Genomic DNA, 22,861 nt, shown 5'->3' with positions numbered 1-22,861 from the left:
ATACATACAATTGTTAAGAGGATGCAGACCTGAGAAAGACTTTCGTCTTGTTTCCATCAGGGTCCCCCATTTTCAATTCATCATATGACACACACGACATACAGATAGACAGTACTGCTACATCTATACATTTATGACCTACCAGATTTTAAAATACAGTACTGTTTGTGATACAAAAAAAATCCAGAAAAAGAGTGTATATACATTTGACATAGAAACTGTGCATTGGAGGAGGTTGAGGGTAGGTGGGGTGGGGCTGTACATTGGAGGTGGGGGGGGGGGGACACTGTACATTGGAATACTGACATACATTTGACATAGAAACTGTACATTGGAGGAGGGGGTTGGGTGGGGCTGTACATTGGAGGTGGGGGGGGGGGGGGTTGGGTATGGGGGGGGGGTACTGTACATTGGAATACTGACAAAGCCAAGTCAAGTCAAGTCAAGAGTTTTAATTGTCACGGCATACAGGTATACAATGAAATGCGGCTGGTCTTGCCCGCGACGATGTGCGGTGTTTGCCATGTTTGGTCTTTATTGTACAACTGGGTTAGGACATTTGTAGGGGCCAGTTTCGAATTGCAGTCTCCCGTAGGTGTTCTTTGAGAGTGTTTTTGAAGGTGGGTAGTGATTCACATTCCTTTACAGCTTTGGGTAGGGCGTTCCACATTGATGTGGCATAATTGCGAAACGTGTTTAGTCCCTTGTTTGAGCCGAATCTGGGTTTTACATGATTTGTGGAGCTCCCTCTGATGTTGTGATCGTGGTATTCACTGACCTTTGGGAAGTATTTTGACATGTACATGGGTACCTTGGTCGTGTAGTGTATCTTGTAGACCAGGCCCATTGCAAGTTGCTGTACTCTGTCGTCTACTCTAAGCCATCCTAGGTTGGCAAAGTGTGCAGGGGTGAGGTGGGTTCTAGGAGTCAGGTCAAGCAGTAGTCTGACTAGTTTGTTTTGAGATGTTTGTAATTTGGTTTTTAGTGCCTTTGAGGTGCTTTGGTACCATGAGGTGCAAGCATAGTCGTAGTACCCGTTAATGAGTGCTCCTGCCAGAGTCTTCAGGGTATTCTTGTTTACCAGAGAGGAGATCCGGTACAAGAATCGAGTTCGTTGGTTGACTTTTTTTTATTACATTGGATGCCATTTTGTCACAGGAAAGATTAGCCTCTAGGATGGAACCCAGGTAGGTAATTTCATCTTTCCTTGTGACAATATTGTCACCCACTGTAACTGAGAAGCCGTCGGTCTTGCTGAGTTTGTTATTTGAACCGAAGAGAATGGACTCTGTTTTGCCCATGTGTAATGATAGTTTGTTGTCGGCGAGCCATATGCAGATTTTGCCTAGTTCCGGGCTGAGGGTTTTTTCAACCTGTAACTTGTTCTTGTCAGAGACCAGCAGGGCTGAGTCGTCCGCAAACAGGAACAAGTTGCAGTCACAAGCTGACGACATGTCATTTGCATAAATTAGGAACAGTAGTGGTCCTAGTATGCTTCCTTGTGGAACACCACAGTTCACTGTGAGGGGGGGGGATAGGGTACCGTTTACCTCCACCATCTGTTCTCTCCCCTCCAGGTAGGATTGTATCCAACTCACTGATAAACTATCAAAACCAATTGCTTTTAGCTTGTCAATCAGAATGGTGTGATTGACAGTGTCGAAGGCCTTTTGTAGGTCTAGCATGACCATGCTACAGTATTTGCCCGCGTCCACCTCTTGCTTGATGTGGTCGTTCAAATAGAGAAGGCATGTGTCAGTGGAGTGGGATGTTCTGAAGCCAGATTGGAATTCGTAGATTAGATTTTTATCCGCAAGGTACTTTTCGACCTGTTCGTATACTATTTTTTCCATGACTTTCGAGATGGATGTAAGGATAGAAACAGGGCGGTAGTTGCCTGGGTCTAATTTGCTGCCCTTTTTGTGCAGGGGTGTTACTCTCGCTATTTTGAAGTCCTTGGGGACGTGTCCCTGTTTTATGGAGAGGTTTATTATGTGTGTGATGACTGGGTCGATGGCGGCTGCTGAGTCTCTGAGGAATTTGGAGGGGATGTTGTCATGGCCAGTGGCCTTGTTCGGTTGGAGGGCGCTCAGTTTATTGAGTACCTCATCTGTAGTTACCATTTCCAGTTTGAAATCGTCTTTGTGGACGCCTAGGTTCTTGTAGTATGCTACTATGTGTTCTACCCCATACTGCCCTGAGTGGGAGGGTAGTTTGTTTACCAGTGTTGTGGCTATGTTTGTGAAGAAAGTGTTTAAGTAATTGGCTACATCCAGTTTGTCTGTGATGAGCGTGTTGTCCGTCTTTATGTTTATGTTTGAGAACCTGGTTTTAAGTTTTTTACTGCAGCCTAGTTGATTATTGAGTAATTTCCAAAGTTCATGTGGTTTATTTTTGTTTTCCTCAGTTTTGTCATGTCATGTTTGTGACCACATTATTGTCGCCCTATAGCCGGATTCTGTCAATACTTTGTTTTCTTTTTGTTTTTTATTAAGAATATCGACAGGTCAACTACTTTATAAACGTTTTTTTGCGGCGAGCGACAACACACTGACTGGTTCTTCATGGGCTGCAGCTGGCGCGGCGGGGGATGAGCTAAGTGAAATTAGCCTGTCGGCTATTGACAAACCCCTTTTATTTTTTATCAAATCTTTTTTATTTTCCTTTTTTTCAAAACAAACAAAACTCAATACAATAATACAATAAAACACAAGATACTGCAATAACGGTGCGGCTGGGTAGCGCAGCGCACTAAGCGTTTGCCTACCACCGCAGAGACTCTGGGATCTAATCCAGCTGTCAGCGGTACCTCCGGCATGGTCAGTCGTCCCTACTAACACAATTGGCAGTGTTAGCGGGTGGGAAGCCGGTGGGGTATGTATCCTGGTCGTTGTAAACAGCGACTCCTACTGGTCGGTCGGGGCGCCTGCTCAGCAGGGAAGGGATCTGGGGGAGATAGTGTGATCCTCCCACGTGTTACACTCCCCCGGTGAGAGTCCTCGCTGTCAGGTGAAAAGAAGCGGCTGGCTGACTCCACATGTATCGGAGGAAGGCATGTGGTAGTCTTCTCCCTCCCCAGGCCGACAGTAGGGGGCAAAAGCGTGCAACGATCAGGAAGGGAATTGGCATAACGACTAAATTTGGATGGGAGAAAAATACGGAAAAAGGGGGAGAAAAAGTAGATAAAAAAAAAAGATACTGCAATAACGATAACAAAAATAATAATAATACAAAATACAAAATACAGAGTAAAAATAAAAAACAACACCACAAAAGACATTAGACATAAATCTTGTTTAAAAAAGAAACTAGAAAAACTGGAAACACTATACGCGGACCTATACACTGCACTGCAGACTAATTACAATGAACAAATGAACATACAACGGATGGTAGTTAAAAAATAAATAAACTCCATACTTAGAGAACACTGAGTTTTTAATACATAGGACGAGACAAAATGATTACTTTCATGGTTCTAGACCCAGCCATTTACTGGCAATGAGAATTCGCGCAAATGATAATTTTTTGGATATCCCTTCAATCAGGACACAACAAGGAGTAGTTACTACTGACTCAAAAAAGATCAATGACGGGGCCCCCAAGTGGTGAACCATGTAACGCACTGCATCGCGAAGCGGCCGACCCGGGTTCGATTCCCGGACCCGCCGTCCTTTGCCGAATGTCTTCCCCCCGCTCTGTCTCCCGTTCTTCCTTTCTCTCTCTCTCTCTACCGGACTGCCCGGTAGTAAAAACAATACAAATCTACCAAAAACATAATAATTTTTTATTTTTTTTAAGATCAATGACACTTTTAGAGAATTTTATTCACAACTGTATAGCTCAGAGGTCAACTTCGATCATTCCAAATTTTAAACGTTTATTGGCGGGCTTAAAATACCAAAATTATCCAAGGAGGAGGCAGAGGAATTGGGGAGACCAGACATAAATGTTTTTATTTCCTTTTTTCCTTCAAAACATACATAGAACAAGACATAATACAGTAAGCTCAATAACAATAACACTAACAACAACAACACCAACAATAACGACAACAAGAGAGACAATTGTTGAAATGCAGAGGGGTAAGGCACCAGGCTGGGATGGGATCCCACCTGAATTATACTTAGCATTCTGGGACCAGTTGGGCCCATTATTGCTTGAGATGATTGAACACGCCATTGAACAGGGGGGATTCTTGAGAGATGTGAATATGGCTTTAATTTCTTTACTACTCAAAAAAGACAAGGACCCCAATGACTGTGTCAGCTAGGCTTGGGCGGTATCATTTTCTTCACACCGTCATACCTTGATGACATAATACCCCGGTATATGACGGTATGACTTTCATTTTCATCAGGGGGGGGGGGGGGGGGCAACCCGTGTTACCAAGTAAACAAATCATCGTTAGCTCTCGGAATGGTAGTCAGAAGCCTGCACCGTTAGCGTTAGCATGTAGCCTAGTCATGGCAGACTATTTGATTCCTTAAGGGCTCGAAATTGCCTGGGTTTTGGTTATATGCTCCCGAAATGCTCCTGCTGTTTGGCTACTTCTATGTGCAGTGAAAACTACTTGAATGCTTTATAACCTAGTCATTGATTTAGTTCAGGGTAATCTAAGATTAGCCGCAGAGCTAACGCTAGTTAACGTGAGATAACGCTAGTTAATCAAGCTCACAGAGAGAGATAAACAGCTGACAGCGGATAGTACAGGACGGTACAAATACAATAAAAAAGCAGGTGGGGGCTGTTGTGTAAACCTTGTACTCTTTAGTTCACATATAATAAGAGACGGATTATTTGCTTGCTCCACCAGTGCACCACAACAACACACACCAACTCTCGTCACAACGCTTTACGGTATTTTCACAGCACTGTCGCAACATTACCGTAAAACGTGAACACCGTTGTGACCCACTCGCTCCACTAGTGAGGACTGGTCTCGCCCTCTGCTGGCGCGTGTGTGCACTACATTCAAAACTCCGTTTCACTGTAATAGAAACTGAAGCGCATCTGTGATTTTGACGGTTTTGACGGTATTGATTTTCAATACCGTCGGGATTTCTAAATACCCTGGTATACCGTAATACCGTCATACCGCCCAAGCCTAGTGTCAGCTATAGGCCCCTTGAGTCTTCTCTGCCCGCATAAAACTGAGCTTTGCTGCTGATGCCACTGTATCTCTGGTAACACCGTTCTGTGAGAGGGACGGGTGTTGTCTGCCCTTTTTTCTTTGGGCTGAAGAAGATCGTCGGCTGTCTGAAGTGATTAGGCCTGCATCGCAAATTTCTCACATTACACAGCTTCAGTAGTAGCTGTTAGCTAACAGTGGGCCTGTGAGAGCTAACCGTTAGCTTGCTGCGCGTTAGCCGGTGGCTATCGGTAGGCCGGTAAGAGCTGTTAGCCGGTAGCTGGCCGTTGGTCAGTGCCAACGGTGGGCTATGAAGGCTAATGTTACGTCTGGTACTCTAGCGAGTGCCAGCACTTTAACTAGTGTTCTAACTATTGCGACAGTGTCGTGTTATTCTGTTGAGTTTCACGTGACGTAGACGTTGATGTTCTGACTTACGTTACAATACATGTGTCTTCAGTTCAGTAAACACCGACATGCTGAAACTACGTGTTGTCTGATTCTTCCAACATAACATTGGCGACGAGAGATGGCTGAATTTTCTATCCCGCCCCCCTCCACCCTTCCTACCGCTGCCCGGTGAGCCGCCCGTCCCGTGGGCGTGTTGGATTTCCTCGTTCGAGACGTATATCCTGGCTACCGGTTTGGAATTGTCCGCTCATTGGTGGTTGGTGATATCACACTGCCCCTTCTCCTCGACACTGGAGCCACAGTGTCTCTATTGAATTGGGCGACATACTCTCAATTCTTCTCCCACAAACCACCCTGCGAGGCTACGCCGACTCCAAGATTGACATTGTTGGCTCCCTCCAGCTGCCGGTGAGGTACGGAGAAAAGACACTGCCTGCCTTCAATTTCAACATTGCACGCCGAGGGACCAACCTCCTCGGCCTCGACCTCTTCAGTGGCCTCGGTTTCTCTCTGCTGGACACCACAGGCTCAGAGATCCACACCGTCACCGCTGTCTCCTGGCAGCAACAGTGGCCTGCACTGTTCAACGGCGTGGGCTGCCTCCAGGTCTTCGCTCACCAGCCCCTGCTAGATCAAAAAGTGACTCCGGTCATCCAGCCCCTTCGCCGCTCCCCCCTGGCTCTCCGTGAGAGCATCGCCACCGAGTTACAGAAGATGCTGGACGACGACATCATCGAACAGGTGAACGTGTCACCCTGGATCTCCAACTTGGTGGTAGCAAAGAAGAAGTTAGGGGGGCTGCGACTCTGCGTGGACATGAGAGCGGTAAACAAGGCCATCGTCCCTGATAAATACCCCCTGCCAACCACAGAGGAGCTCACCGCCCAGTTCCACGGGTCCAAGGTGTTCTCTAAGCTGGACCTTCGTCAGGGGTACCTCCAGGTGCCACTACACCCAGAGAGCCGCAACCTCACCGCGTTCATCACCCACAGGGGGGTCTTCCGTTACAAACGCATGGCTTTTGGCTTAAGCTCCGCCCCCAGCTGCTTCCAAAAGATCATGGCCTCCGTCTTCGCCGGGATCCCCGGGGTGGCCATCTACGATGACATCGTGGTGCACGGGGCCAACGCCGAGAGTCACGACGCAAGCCTCCACAGTGTCTTAAGTGCGATGGCGAAGCACCACCTCACACTCAACGGCGAGAAGTGTGTCTTTGCCACCACGACCATTGACTTTGTTGGGTTCCGCCTCTCGGCTGACGGCATGTACCCGCTCCAGTCAAACACAGAGGCCATACACAGTGTCCCAGAGCCCACCTCAGTGGCCCAGGTGGCCTCTTTCCTGGGCATGACGGCGTACTACCTCCGCTTCCTGCCACACTACTCCGACACAACTGCACCGCTGCGGAAGCTGTTGAAGCAGGACGAGTCCTGGCTCTGGACGCCGGCCTGCTCGAATGCTGTGCGCCTCCTCAAGTCCCAGCTCACCTCATCACCAGTCCTGGCGTTTTTCGACCTAGACAGTACCACCCTCGTCACGTGTGATGCTTCCGCCGCAGCCGTTGGCGCGGTACTGTCACAGCTGCACGGGGGTGTGGAGAGGCCGGTCGTTTTCGCTTCACGGGCCCTTAGCCCCACAGAACAGGCACTGGCTGACTGCGCAGGGTGCAGGCTCCCGCTGCCCCGGGACAGGGTGTGCCCGCGGCTATAGCTCTGCAGGACAGATGATTCAATGATGTTGCAGCCCCAGCACCCGCGGCTATAGCTCTGCAGGACAGACAATTTGATGATGTTGCAGCCCCAGCACCCGCGGCTCAGCCTGAGGCTGCGGGACCTCCGCCGTTGGCTGTTGCAGTGCCCAGGCCCCGCCCACTCCGAGTGTGCAACAGGCCTGCACACCTGAATGACTTTGAGACTGAGTATCACTCCTAGGTTGAGTGAAGGGGGGGGAAATGTTACGTCTGGTGAGTGCCAGCACTTTAACTAGTGTTCTAACTATTGCGACAGTGTCGTGTTATTGTTAGCTTGGTGCTAACCGTCAGCCTGGAGTTAGCTGTTAGCTTGTGCTAAACCATTGGCGTTACCCGTGGGGAAGTAGCGGGCCCTGAACACTCTGACTCTGCGTCATCTCTGGCAGAAGATGTCGTTGGCCTGCACCATGGCCCGCCGCAGGATGTGGGCGAAACGCCGGAGCGAGGCTCCAGTTGTCGCCACTTCTGGCCCCGCCAGCAAGAGGCCTTGTCAACATGGTGGACCAGCCGTTGTTGCGGCCATTCATCCTGCGTTCCGGGGGTCAGGTAGGACATTACACTATGCCCTACTCTTCCTTCCTCCCCCCCTGAATGTTTTTGGTTAATAACAATGTTTTTGTTTAACAAAACGTGTGTTTACTTCACTGCATTTTGGGGATACGACGTGTGCTATGTGAACTCACAGCTACAAATGCTGGGGGAGCCTTCTTGCTTGGAGTTTGTGCAGTTTTTTCTGAAAAATTGCGTTGGTTGCTATTGTGTATAATTTAGCAAGACCTGTACTTCTAGCTCTCGGCCAAGGGCTTATGTCCTTCTCTCTACTTAAGACAGCGTTCTTTCTTACGTGAGTAAAGGTGAACTTGGGTTTTTTATTGTATGATGAGAGTTGTGTGTGTTCATGTAATACGTTTAGGTAAACGTAGCATTGAGTCCACAACTGGTATGGGTGTTAGCTTACAGAGTTGTACATATATGGCATATGAACCAAGGACCTTTTGAGTCCCTCTCTTTAATCTGATATTTTTTCTTGCTTAAGGGTAATGATAAAAATAACAAGTGGCAAGTTTTTCACACATAAGCCAGAGCCGTGGATAAAGCCCATTTTTTACACAAACAAGGTTATCGGCTGTGGCTGGCGTACATGATGTAAAGCTTTTACTCTACAGGTAAGTATGTGCTTTCATCTGGCGCGCCATGCAACTGGTGTCACGGCTCTGCTTTCTTATGGCGTCGTATCAGGGGTGAGGTGGTGAGGGGGTGGATAAAATAACCCCCCCCCCCCCAGATATAGTTATATCCTTTACGAAACTGATTGGCCGAGAGGTTGTGCCTTTCTACCTATCAGTCTCCCTGTCTAGGGTGTTCTCTCTCTCGTCACAGGCGGGGGGGGGATTTTCCTGTCTCCCACACCAAGTCAGGTTAGGTGGGACACGGGATTCCCCCGGCCATTTGAAAACGTCACGCTTTTTCAGGCGCTTTTTCTTGCTGGCCAAGAGACATGTCCGTGAGTTACAGGGCCTGTACTACAGACCGCTGTCATTGTAAAGGATAGGTGATGCAATGCAGTAGAGGCAACTTGTCTTGTACTCTGCTCCCTAGTAGTGTATATTGGGTCAGAGCCTCCGCCTCAGGGAGTTTCAGAGCCTCCTCCTCAGGGAGTTTCAGAGCCTCCTCCTCAGGGAGTTTCAGAGCCTCCTCTGAGATTCAGAACCTCCCTCTCAGTGAGAGAGCCTCCTCAGAGTTTCAGAGCCTCCTCCTCAGAGAGTCTTAGTCCAATTGTTACATGAACCTTTTCAATTGTTTTACTCACGTTGTGGTCTCTCTGGGAAAATCGCTGTCTTCTCCTCTTACATAAAGAGCAGAATTGATGCGGTTGTTATTCCCAGGCTTGTCGTATGTGAGCCCGTGTTTGTGTCTCTTGACCGGCTCCCTGCTGCTCGTCCCAGATAGCAAGGGGAAACGTTGTGAGGCTCTTTCTTGTTAGAAATTCACCGTCACTGTTCTCGGGTTCTTTGCGAGCATATACGCTGTTTTATGAAATCAGCGTATGGTCTTACAAGACCGATCAGCGCTGGCCCAGGGTGTTTTTCAATGATTGAATATGCTTTGTGGGTCCGGCGCGCCTTGGTTGCCCAACATCATAAAAACTGCGTTTTTTATGCGGTCGGCTGGGAAGGAGATTTTTGTCTCTACCGAGCGCCATTGCACTAGGCTAGACTCGACGGCTCACGTACATCTCCGGGGGGAGATGAGGGAGTAGATCAAAGGGGTTGATGTCATTTGGGGGCAGCGGTGGCCTAATGGTTAGAGAAGCAGGTTTTTGACCGGAAGGTCGCCGGTTCGATCCCCGGGACCGGCAGGACAAATCGGCAGCTGAAGTGCCCTTGAGCAAGGCACTTAACCCCCAACTGCTCCAGTGGAGTTGCTCAGTGGCCAATGGTGTCAGACTGTGGTTGTACTGGGCAGCTCCCAGGTCTGAATGGAACTGTGTGAATGTGAAGCAGGGCGTAGCTGAAAAAGAGCATCTGTGCTCAGCGAACCTACCCTGGGTAAATAAAGATTAAACAAAATATAGATGCCACCACGAGTTGCCCTTAACAGTGGCATGCATTGGTCCATACTGTGTTGTACCTTTTGCACAATGTTAGGGGGTTGGTCCTTCTCACCCCTCCCCTCCCTGCTAAACCGGGGATGGGAGGGGGCTGTCGGTGAGGCTGCTTCTGTCAACTCCTCTATGCATCCCTGTGTAGGTTCCGGTCCGCCTTGCCCTCAATGACCTGTTGGCCTGGGTTAACCCTTTTTAAACCTGAAACACTTGAACTGCATTGTATAGCCTGTGTATACATGCAGTTATGTTTCTGGGGTTTCTTAGTGGGTTAAGGGAGCAACCACCTCCTGTTAAAGTAAACATAGGGGGGTGGTTGTCTTCCCGTTGTGTTGGTAGCAGTTGAGCCCGGGTCTGACCACGGCTGCCCGAGAGTATGCCCCCGCATCTTTCATGACGTCTGCCAATTGTGTCAAACTGTTTCTCTGAACCTCGCCCCCGCGGGCTTAATAAATTGGCGGGGTCAGGGTTTGTGGAGATTCTGACATGGTGCACAGCATACCGAAACACCCTTTCCGCCCGGATACTGTTCTTACAGTAAGCCCCTTAGGCGCCTGTCTAGTCCACAGTGCTCCGGGCGCAGGTCGAGTTCTGCTCTTGGGACCCGTCGGCCTGGATTGAGGGATCAACCTCCTTGGAGGGTTGTCTCCACGGTGCGCCGGCTGGCCCCACGATATTGTGGGGGGGAAGCCTCTTTGGGAGCGCTTCGGAGCGGCGTGCAAAGGGGAGAAGGGCCTTCACCTGGTTTAGGCCCTGTCCGATATGCTGGCGATGTGGGGGGTGGTGTCACCAGTGACCGTCTGGTGGGGTCTCGATGCCGCGGCCTCATTGACCTCACCAGGCCCCTTTTTTCAGGGGGTCCTAGCTCCCGGGATGTGGCCTGGGGCTGGGACCTCCTCCGCGCCCCGCTGCTACGGCCTTGCCACAGGGTTGTTTTTTTTTTACCCCGACTCCGCGATGTTGGGGGCTGTGTTTTTTTGCTTCACGTCCGTTCCCTGGTGGCGTGTGGGATGCGCGTGAGAGTAGTCGCGGGCCCTTCTAAACAAAGGTAAGTCCCACGGTCTGCTCACCCTGTGCGTTTGAGGCGCTAAACCCTCTTCGCACAGTCGGGTCCGATCTCCCTCCCGTCCCTCGCTAGGGGGGGCCCGGATCCTCCCCGGTATTCTGATGGTTGTAGGGGACCTCAGCGGGTACATCTGTCGGGCTTCCGCTCTGCTGAGCTCTTGTGTTCCAATATAGCGTAAGCTATAACGAAATATAACGAAGGTTATCCTATAACCCTAGTTATATGAGTAATAGCGAGCGCTCTGCTCTGACTCACTGAGGACCCCACGGTCTTCCGTTTCGGCGGTGAAAGACTGGGGAAGGAGTTGATAGTATGGCCATGACGGTTGACCCTGCTTATATAGGAGCGGATGTGGGAGTGGTCAGGCAGGTGGGCAGGTGCGTACACGTGGTGAAAGTTTTCATTATAGAATATGGTTAAAGAGATAGTTCCAATAGAGCAGAGCGCTCGCTATTACTCATATAACTGTGGTTATAGGATAACCTTTGTTCAGAGGTCTTGTGCTGTCAAATGCCCATGGCACCTTAACTCTCCAATTTTTCATAACCAGCAACTACTTGTTGGGCACAAACCTGTTAATATTCCTCAATGGGAAAGGCGGGGAGTTCATACTGGAGGATATATATGATAAAAACTGTCAGACCTAAGACAATTTTACAATCTACCCGGCGAATCATTCTTCCTCTACTTGATTTTTATACACTCTTAATCAAATCCACATATAAAAACTAAGGCTGTCAATCGATTCAAATATTTAATTTGATTAATCACATAATTGTAGTTAACTTGCGATTAATCGCAAATTAATCGCATATTTTTTATCTGTTCTAAATCTACCTTAAACTGATCTTTTTCAAGTTTTAATACTCTATCAACATGAGAGTTGACAAATGCTTGCTTTATGCATAAAATGCATGTTTATTTATTGCCACAATGAGAAATACTGTCTAGAATCTTCAAGTAAATAAGATGTGCAAACTACATTGTAAAAGAAAATAACCCAACAAAAGAATAACAGATGGGCATACCAATTTACTAACTGTAACATTACATAGTAATTGTTGTGAAGGGCCAGATTAAACCGAATATATATATTTATTTATATATATATATTTAATTGTATTTGTATATTCTCTAATATTCCCTGATATCCCTTGTATATTCCTTGTACAATATGCATTGAATATCCATTCTAGCCTACTGAACATCCCATAATAGTCTCCATTCTACTATTGGTCGAGACCTTGGTGCCAGGCTGCCATACCCCTCAGACCCAGTTCAAACGTACCGCTCGACATGTACGAACAAGTCCTAGTTCCGCGTAGGAATTTGGCTACCGCACCACTAATGGGACTATTTGTTCATAGTGCGTATATATACTGCGCTACTAAAGTAGGACTTTCTTTTCAGTCCAGTTTCTTACCCTCCAATAGAGTCACAGACGTAAAGCCTCCCCGCGATGCCACGTGTGGGAGTAAGGCCAAGTTCGGCCTACCATCGGTATTGAGACATCGTGTATATTAATATTTGAATAGTCATATTTGGCACTATATCGTCGAGTTGGACGTAGTCTATTAAGCTAATAATAGTCTGTTAATATATAGTGCTTCGTGCGGTGAGAATACTACCGTAGTCAGTACCCCATCGTTTCGGGCAGAGAACTGGCTGCTTACCCAGGGTGGTTGACCCTATGTGAAGCTGCACCCGAGGAGCCCCAGAGCCGACGAGCGAGTGGACCTGTATACCGGATTATTCTACCGACGACAGCCCGCCTTCCCAGGCACGGATTATGCTTTGGATACTTTGATTATTCTATGGATAAAGACCCCCGACACTACCGTGTGTTGGAACCCCCCCCCCCTGGAGAGGACGCAAGGTGAGGAGACGCTCTGCAAGACGAGGTCTCTCCACATCTCTCCCCCGTGGACCGGAGAGAGCCGGCCCACAAAGAGTCCACCTGCTTTCATCTGTGGTCCAAGGATCGCCGGCGCATTGAACGGCACTACAGTGGGTTCACCTGGGATACCCTTGGCCGGACGAGGCAGCTGGATTCTACCCCCCCCCCCCTCCTACTCCTGTCGGCTTACAAGCGACCGGATTAACCCCCTCTAGTGTATCCAGCCTATAATCATTAAAGTATCATTGCTGTTATTCCTTAACTATTCCAGGTCGTATATTTACCACCTGCGCCTTCAGAGATTGGACATTATCTATTGATATACCGACGAATACTCCTTGCCATAAAAGTGCATACTATTTCAATTCATAAATGTAATTAAGTGATTAAGTGTTTATTCTACACACCATCGCTGTGTAGGAAATAAAGACCTGTTTCTAATTCGTACATTTGTGTTGGATCCGTTTCATCTACGTGAGAGTGTTCATGATAATATATTTATGCCGTGTACTGGGTGGCCGAATATTAAGTACAAAGGTAGTGGTAGTAAGTATCATATCTAGTAATACAGTCAGGGAATTGTACCCCTCAGTTACAATTGGTCCTTCGAACCGGATGGTAATTAGTGTAATATTAATATAGTGTTATTAATATTGAAATGGCCTATGATGAACACTCCACGAAACGATCCTCCTAACCAACGCCCGCAGCGCGAACGACGGCTCCCTCAGTACTTAGAGGCTTACGCTGTCAGTCAACAACCTAGTCTTCTACTAACAGTAAACGCGGTAAAACTAGAAAGTAAAAGTATGTCTAACCCCAACGCCCAGACTACCCCGACCATAGAGGCCCCTACGGGCTCTAATGTAACTGACCAAGTTCACGGTGGGGACCAGTGGGAACCAGACATGACTTCACACCCCGCCAGTACTGAAGAAGTAGTCCCTGATGAGTCCCGGGAGGAATACAACGCTACCGAGAGAGAACTCGGCACGGAAGAAGACGGGGAGAGCACCGTGGAGATAGAGCTCCAAGGCTCCGCAAGGAGTACCCCGAGGGAAGGCTCCCCTATACAACCGCCTTCTCCCAGCGAGGCAGAGAGGACCCTACAGCAGGCCTTCCTCATCAGCCTGAACGCCGCTGCTGAACGCGACCGACTGCAGATCCAGCAGCGAAGCGAACACGAGCAGATACGTCTAGAAATAAGACGCATTCAGATGGAAGAGAATGTGGCCCGAGAACGAGCCGGTGCTCAACGGGACGCAGCGCGCGACAGACAGCAGTCGCAACTAATAGAACAGCTGATCAGACGGACAACACCCTCTCCCTCCGCCAGAGGCTCCAGGAACTCGTCTAGACACACCTCCAGGGCGGCATCCCCTAGCCGAGTAAACAACCCTGAACTTGACCAACAGACGAGGTCTATACCCCCCACAGACCACCTCCCCCCACCGGTCCAAGCGAGACCTAGCAACCGGGAAGGAGCAGCATATCCTGTGGAGAGGCTAAACCAGAGACTACAAGCACTGGATGACCTAACTGAAGACGAAGAGGAAGAGGAGGAGAACCGCGCCCGAAGACAGCACAGTACTCTACCGGACCAGGAGGTCCGGTACAGCCCAGGCTATACTCCCGCGGAGCTGCGCTACAGACCCCCGACTCTATACACGGGTGAGCACGACGCACGACCCGCACCGAGGAACAGCACCTGGACAAGCGGGCCATGGTACACTGCCGGTACCAGCCCATACCAAGGAGCGGGAGGAGACTCGCCTAGGAGGCCTCCCCCCCAACGCTCGCCGATGTATCCACAGTCAGCGTCATACATTGGCACGCCTATGGTACCCGACTTCACCCAAGAGAACCGGGCCCAGTATACAGAACTCCGCATGTGTCTGGAGACCATGTTGGTGGATGTATTGGATGAACGCCACAAATACGCCATCCTACTGCAGCACTTAAAGGTGCCCCGCGCACATAATATAGCGCTCGCCTACGCGACTTCCACCACCCCATACACAGCAGCGCTGGTAGCATTGGACCAGAGGTATGGGCGCATATGGGATTACGTGATCCAGGAGATCCGACACATCGACCGCTTACCCCCAGCAATAGACAATCGAGCACTGGACGACCTGTCCATCAGAGTGCAGTCCCTGGTAGGGATGTTGGGAGCGCAAAGAGAGAAGGGGAAGTATGAACTTTACGCCAACTCAAATGTGGAAAGGATCCTGGAGAAGCTGCCGCCCGCTCGTCAGGAGCGCTTTAGGCGGCAGAGGGACCACAGAGACCCGAATGGCCCCGAACCGAACCTCCTCGATCTAGCAGACTTCCTGGCGAGAGAAGTCAGCAGCCTACGGCTAGATACATTCGGACGGAGCACCCCTGGCTCCAGAGAAGGAACCAGACGACTAAATGATGGAAGAAGATCGGTGACTGTGATGCACCAATCGGAGTCAGTACCGAGCAGCAGGAGCCACAGTACCCCCTCCAGAACGGAGAAGTGGAAGATAGTGTGCCCCTACTGTGAGAAAGAACACTGGCTAGCGCAATGTGACTCTCTCCCCAAGCTGAACGCGGAGGAAGCAGGTCAATGGATAAAGTCCAACAAGCGCTGTTTTCGCTGTGCGCGCTCACACATGGCAGCCGAATGCCGCTTAAAGAAAAGGTGCACCAAGTGCGATGGAGCCCATCTGGACATACTTCACGACAGTAACAGACGGCGCCCTTCACCTGCACCATCCAGCCGCAAAGCGAGCGTCATGTACATCGATCCCGCCAGCAGCAGTGGAGCCCGAGTACTCCTAAAAGTAGTGCGTGTGACACTAAGCTACCAGAATAAAGTCCTGGACACTTACGCCGTCCTCGATGACGGGTCAGAGAAGACCCTGCTGCTCGCCTCCGCTGCGGCCCAGCTAGGGCTGCGGGGAAGCGAAACCCAAATGACAATTCGGACAATAAGACGAGATTTGAAGACGATAAAGGGCGAGAATGTCTCATTCTCTATCGCAGCAAGCGGCCAGCCTGAGCGACGGTACCAGATTGCAGACGCTTTCACCAGCCAAGAAATAGGACTGTCGCGGTACACATACCCCGTCGCCAAGCTGATGGAGAAATATGCACATCTGCGCAAGTTACCGATCCCGCTCATAGACAATGCTATGCCGACCCTGTTGATAGGCTCCGACCATGCAGACCTCATTGTCCCGATAGACCGGGTTCATACCGGACCCCGAGGCTGTCCTGCAGCAGTCGAGACCCGTTTGGGATGGACTCTCCAAGGCCCGCTCGCCAAATCTCTCAACCGAAGTACAGCCACTAGATGTCTCCACTCCCGAGTCAAAGAGGGAGAAACCGCACTCCTGCAACACGTAGAGCGGCTATGGAGCTTGGAACAAATGCCCTTTAAGAATGGAAAGAAAGACATTCGCTCTAAAGATGACATTTACGCCATTCACCTCCTCGAGACAGGGACCAAGAGAGTCCCGGTCAACGGCGTGTTGAGATAGGCCACGCCACTCCTGCGGCGAGAAGGAATGCCTACTTTCCACGCCAAGACAGACGCCATAGAACGGTACCTGCTGAACACGGAGCGGCGCTTAGCCAAGAACCCCGCCCAAGAGAGTGTATACCGCGCTGAGATTGAGAAGCTCATCACAGCGGGACACGTCACAAAGATGGACATTAAAGAGGCTGACCAGACCACTGAATCGTGGTACGTGCCCCACCACAAGGTCCATCACAACGGTAAAGACCGCATAGTATTTAACTGCAGCTACCAGATCGGATCCCAAAATCTGAATAAAGAGTTACTGCCCGGTCCCACACTCGGCCCCTCCCTACTCGGCGTTCCACTCCGCTTCCGCCAGGAAAAGGTGGCCATCAGCGGGGACATTAAAGGAATGTTCCTGCAGGTGAGATTAGTAGAGGCGGACAAGCCCCTGTTACGGTTCCTATGGAGAGAGAAGCCAGGAGATGAGCACCCAGCCATCTACCAATGGGAAGTCCTCCCCTTCGGAACGACGTGCAGCCCCTGCTGTGCGACATTTGCACTACAGAAACATGTAGCAGAGGACCCAGCAGCGGACGAAGAGGTCCGACACAGCGTAAAGAACAGCTTCTACGTAGACAACTGTCTACAAAGCCTTTCAACCCAGGAAGAAGCCGAGGCTCTCCTGATTAAACTCCGCGCCTCATTGATCAAAGGCGGCTTTGATCTCAGGCAGTGGGCCAGCAGCGATCCGCAAGTACTGCGCAGCCTCTCCTCCGAGGACAAGGCAGCCAGCAGCGAGACCTGGATGGCTACAATCCCGGGAGAAGCCCAGGAGATGACCCTGGGATTGGTGTGGCGATTCAAAACAGATTCGCTTCACTACAGACACAAGCCCCTGACTACGGAGCAGGGAAGGCCGGCGGCGGCGCCGACCACCAGACGGAGTGTGTACACAACACTCGCCCGACAATATGACCCGCTAGGATGTATTCTACCGTACACCACCAGGGCAAAAATGATTGTACGAGCATTGTGGGACAAGGACCAGGGCTGGGACGACCCCATTCCCGCACACCTTGCATCCACCTGGAGAGAGTGGGAGATGGAGCTCCACTCACTCCCAGGCGTTAATATGCGCCGAAGCTACTTCCCACCCACGGTGAGGCCAGAGACATGTAAAATGGACTTACACGTCTTCAGTGACGCCTCAGAGGTCGCATACGGATCAGTAGCCTACTTGCGGGCCCAAGACCAGGGGGGAGAGATCTACACAGCATTTGTCCTCGCCCGCTCGAGAATAGCCCCACGCAAGCAACAATCTATCCCACGTCTAGAGCTCTGCGCAGCCCTAGCCGGAGCGCACCTAGCCACGCTCATCCAACGTGAGCTCACCATACCGGTGTCTAGAACAATCCTGTGGTCAGATTCCACGACGGTACTCGCCTGGATCAAATCGGACTCATGCAAGTACAAAGTCTTCGTGGGAGTCAGAGTCACCGAGATTCAAGACTTAACCGAAGAGTTAACCGGAGAAACAGAGTGGCGCTACGTTGATACAAAACAGAACCCAGCTGACGTCATCACCCGGGGGATGCCCCTGGATGACCTCACCCGTCGCAATGTCTACAGTGACGGCCCCGCATTCCTAAGACTCCCGGAAGGACAGTGGCCCATGCCTATCCCGAGGGAAGCAAGTCCAGAGGAGGTGGAAATTAAGAAGTCTGTGTTCTGTGGATTGAGCACCGTAGCCTCCACCGACCCTAACATAAACGATTGCACGTCCATAGAGAGTGCACAACAAAGAACATTCCTGCGGTACCACCCGGAGTGCAAGTCCCCCGCTGATATGTCAGCGGCTAACTACGAGGAAGCAGAATTGCTTCTACTGCAGCGAGCCCAGAGAGACTCGTTCCCCGATGAATTGGCCTGTCTACAGGGAGGAAAGCCCGTCCCATCCGACAGCAGATTAATTCACCTGGCCCCCGAGAGCGACGCTCACACCCTCATCAGAGTGGGTGGTCGCCTACGCAGAGCCCCCAATCTACCGGATGACATTAAATACCCGATCGTATTGAACAGCCGACACAAGGTCACAGAGCTGATTATAAAGAAATACGATGAGGATGTACATCACGCAGGAGCAGAAAGAGTCTTCGCGGAAATCAGACGTCGTTACTGGATCCTACAAGGAAGAGAGGCGGTACGACGCTTCCAACGAACATGTCTAGACTGCCGCAAGTGGCGCGCGCAGCCCAGCATACCAAGGATGGCTGACCTTCCTCCATGTCGCCTCCGAATCGGTGACAAGCCATTCCACTCAACGGGTATGGACTGCTTTGGCCCGCTGCACATAAAGAAAGGAAGAGGAACCGAGAAGCGGTGGGGTATTGTATTCAAATGCATGACCACCAGAGCGATACACATCGAGCTTCTCCCGACCATGAGCACAGACTCATTCCTTATGGCCTTCCGTAGATTCATATCACGGAAAGGAAGACCGTCTACCCTATTGTCCGATCATGGGACAAACTTTAAAGGCGGCGAAAGAGAGCTGAGAGAGAGCTTCCAAGCTATGGGCCCAGAACTTAAGACCCACCTCGCTCCAGCACAGGTTGATTTCCAATTCAACCCCCCAAACGCACCCCACTTCGGTGGCACTTGGGAACGAGAAGTGCGCTCCATAAAGACAGCCCTGTACGCAGTACTTGGGGCCCAGACTGTGGCGGAAGAAGTCCTAATGACAGTCCTCACGGAGATTGAGGGAGTACTTAACTCGAAGCCCCTCGGATATGTCTCCAGTGATGTGGCGGATATCGACCCAGTTACCCCCAACACACTCCTGATGGGGCGGCTAGATCCCACATTACCCCAGACAATGTACCGGCCTGAAGAAGCGAACGGCCGACGAATGTGGAGGTACAGCCAAGTATTAGCCGACAAGTTTTGGAACAGTTTCCTACTGCACTACCTACCGTCTCTACAGACCCGCCAGAAGTGGGTAAAGGAGAGAGACAATTTGACAGAAGGAACAGTCGTCATGATTATTGATCAATCACTGCCCAGAGCTATGTGGCCGGCCGGCCGCGTAAGCAAAGTGATCACCGGTGCCGACGGCAAGGTCCGAGCAGCTGAAGTGCTCGTCCAGGGTCGCACTTACACCCGTCCCGTGGCAAGGCTCATAGAACTGCCTCGACTCCCAGACACAATCGATGATGACCATGACCCTACAACCCTATGACTTTGTGAAGTTGACTGACCCCTACAGCAAACCCTTATGTGTAAATAGACAACGCGATTAATCTGTCTCCGTTTAACTGATTAGGTCTGGGACCTATTCAGGGGGTGGCTGTTGTGAAGGGCCAGATTAAACCGAATATATATATTTATTTATATATATATATTTAATTGTATTTGTATATTCTCTAATATTCCCTGATATCCCTTGTATATTCCTTGTACAATATGCATTGAATATCCATTCTAGCCTACTGAACATCCCATAATAGTCTCCATTCTACTATTGGTCGAGACCTTGGTGCCAGGCTGCCATACCCCTCAGACCCAGTTCAAACGTACCGCTCGACATGTACGAACAAGTCCTAGTTCCGCGTAGGAATTTGGCTACCGCACCACTAATGGGACTATTTGTTCATAGTGCGTATATATACTGTGCTACTAAAGTAGGACTTTCTTTTCAGTCCAGTTTCTTACCCTCCAATAGAGTCACAGACGTAAAGCCTCCCCGCGATGCCACGTGTGGGAGTAAGGCCAAGTTCGGCCTACCATCGGTATTGAGACATCGTGTATATTAATATTTGAATAGTCATATTTGGCACTATATCGTCGAGTTGGACGTAGTCTATTAAGCTAATAATAGTCTGTTAATATATAGTGCTTCGTGCGGTGAGAATACTACCGTAGTCAGTACCCCATCGTTTCGGGCAGAGAACTGGCTGCTTACCCAGGGTGGTTGACCCTATGTGAAGCTGCACCCGAGGAGCCCCAGAGCCGACGAGCGAGTGGACCTGTATACCGGATTATTCTACCGACGACAGCCCGCCTTCCCAGGCACGGATTATGCTTTGGATACTTTGATTATTCTATGGATAAAGACCCCCGACACTACCGTGTGTTGGAACCCCCCCCCCCTGGAGAGGACGCAAGGTGAGGAGACGCTCTGCAAGACGAGGTCTCTCCACATCTCTCCCCCGTGGACCGGAGAGAGCCGGCCCACAAAGAGTCCACCTGCTTTCATCTGTGGTCCAAGGATCGCCGGCGCATTGAACGGCACTACAGTGGGTTCACCTGGGATACCCTTGGCCGGACGAGGCAGCTGGATTCTACCCCCCCCCCCCCTCCTACTCCTGTCGGCTTACAAGCGACCGGATTAACCCCCTCTAGTGTATCCAGCCTATAATCATTAAAGTATCATTGCTGTTATTCCTTAACTATTCCAGGTCGTATATTTACCACCTGCGCCTTCAGAGATTGGACATTATCTATTGATATACCGACGAATACTCCTTGCCATAAAAGTGCATACTATTTCAATTCATAAATGTAATTAAGTGATTAAGTGTTTATTCTACACACCATCGCTGTGTAGGAAATAAAGACCTGTTTCTAATTCGTACATTTGTGTTGGATCCGTTTCATCTACGTGAGAGTGTTCATGATAATATATTTATGCCGTGTACTGGGTGGCCGAATATTAAGTACAAAGGTAGTGGTAGTAAGTATCATATCTAGTAATACAGTCAGGGAATTGTACCCCTCAGTTACAGTACATTACATTTACATTTACATTTAGTCATTTAGCTGACGCTTTTATCCAAAGCGACTTACAAGTTCTGTACGACAAGCCATCAGGAAGGGCACAACTCTATCAGCTGAGCAACAATGTTCATCAAAGTGTTGAGTGCTACAGTGTAGGTTAGTTTATTAGGACAAGTGCATGACAGTACGGTTAGTTAGGGTTAGATTTTTTTTTTTTTTTTTTTTTTTAATTCAGATAATGGTTGAAGAAGTGCGTCTTTAGTCGACGGCGAAAGATTGGACGTGATTCGGCTGTCCTAACTGGGGTGGGTAGTTCATTCCACCATTGTGGGGCAAGGACTGAGAATAGGCGACTTCTCTTTGATGACCCTCCCGGAGCTTGGATAGGAGTAGGTCTGAGGCGGCCAGAAGATGCAGAGCGTAGGGGTCTTGAGGGTGTGTAGTTAGAGACCATTGACCGGAGGTAGGCGGGAGCGGTTCCCTTTGCCGCACGGTATGCTAGGTCGAGGGCCTTGAAGCGGATTCGTGCAGCAATGGGGAGCCAGTGCAGGTCCCTAAGAAGTGGGGTGACATGGGCCGACTTCGGTAGGTTTGAGATCAGGCGGGCCGCTGCGTTCTGAATGAGTTGAAGAGGCTTAGTGGCAGTGGCCGGGAGGCCAGCGAGCAGTGCATTGCAGTAGTCGAGGCGGGAGATGACTGTTGATTGGACGAGGAGTTGGGTGGCTTCTTTTGTCAGGAAGGGGCGTATCCTTCTGACGTTGCTCAGGAGGAATCGGCAGGTTCTGGTCGTCGCTGCGATGTGAGCAGAGAAGTTCAACTGGTCGTCGAGGACAACACCAAGGTTCTTGGCGGTCGGGGACGCAGTCACAGCTGCATTCTCGACTGTGATTGAAAGGTCGGTTAGGGGGGAGGATTTGGCCGGCAGGTGGAGCAATTCTGTTTTGCTTAGGTTCAGTTTGAGGTGGTTGGACGTCATCCAGGCTGAGATGTCGGACAGACAGGCCGAGATCCGCACAGAGACGTGGATATCTGAGGGAGGGAAGGAGAGGAAGAGTTGAGTATCGTCGGCATAACAATGGTAGGAGAAGCCATGAGACGTGATAATGTTACCCAGTGATTTAGTGTAGAGGGAGAAGAGAAGGGGTCCTAAAACCGAGCCCTGGGGGACACCCGTCCGCAGGGGGCGGGTGGCCGACAGGGTCCCTCTCCATGACACTTGGTAGGAGCGGTCATTGAGGTATGATGACAGCCATGTCAGCGCAGAGCCAGCCACTCCCATTCCTGCGAGGGCCGCAAGGAGGATCTGGTGGTTGACTGTGTCGAAGGCTGCAGATAGATCTAGGAGAATCAGGACAGAGGAGAGGCCTTTCGCTTTTGCTAAGTGAAGTGCCTCTGTGACCGCAATGAGGGCTGTCTCTGTGGAGTGACCAGTCCTGAAGCCTGACTGATTAGGGTCTAGGAGGTCATTCTGTAAGAGATAAGTAGTAAGTTGGTTGGATACAGCACGTTCAAGTGTTTTAGAAAGGAAGGAGAGAAGAGAGACAGGACGGTAGTTGCCTATGACAGTAGGGTTCAGGGTTGGTTTTTTTATGAGCGGCGTGACTCTGGCTTGTTTTAGGGAGGTGGGGACCACCCCCGAGTTGAGTGAGGAGTTGATGGTTGCAGTTAGGAATGGGAGGATGTCTGGTGCTATGGTCTGGAGGAGTGGGGAGGGTAGCTGGTCCAGCTGGCA

The sequence above is a fragment of the Notolepis coatsorum genome, assembly GCF_963971535.1.
Source record: "Notolepis coatsorum genome assembly, chromosome: 1".
Taxonomy (NCBI): domain Eukaryota; kingdom Metazoa; phylum Chordata; class Actinopteri; order Aulopiformes; family Paralepididae; genus Notolepis; species Notolepis coatsorum.
Note: the sequence above shows the minus strand (reverse complement) of the source record.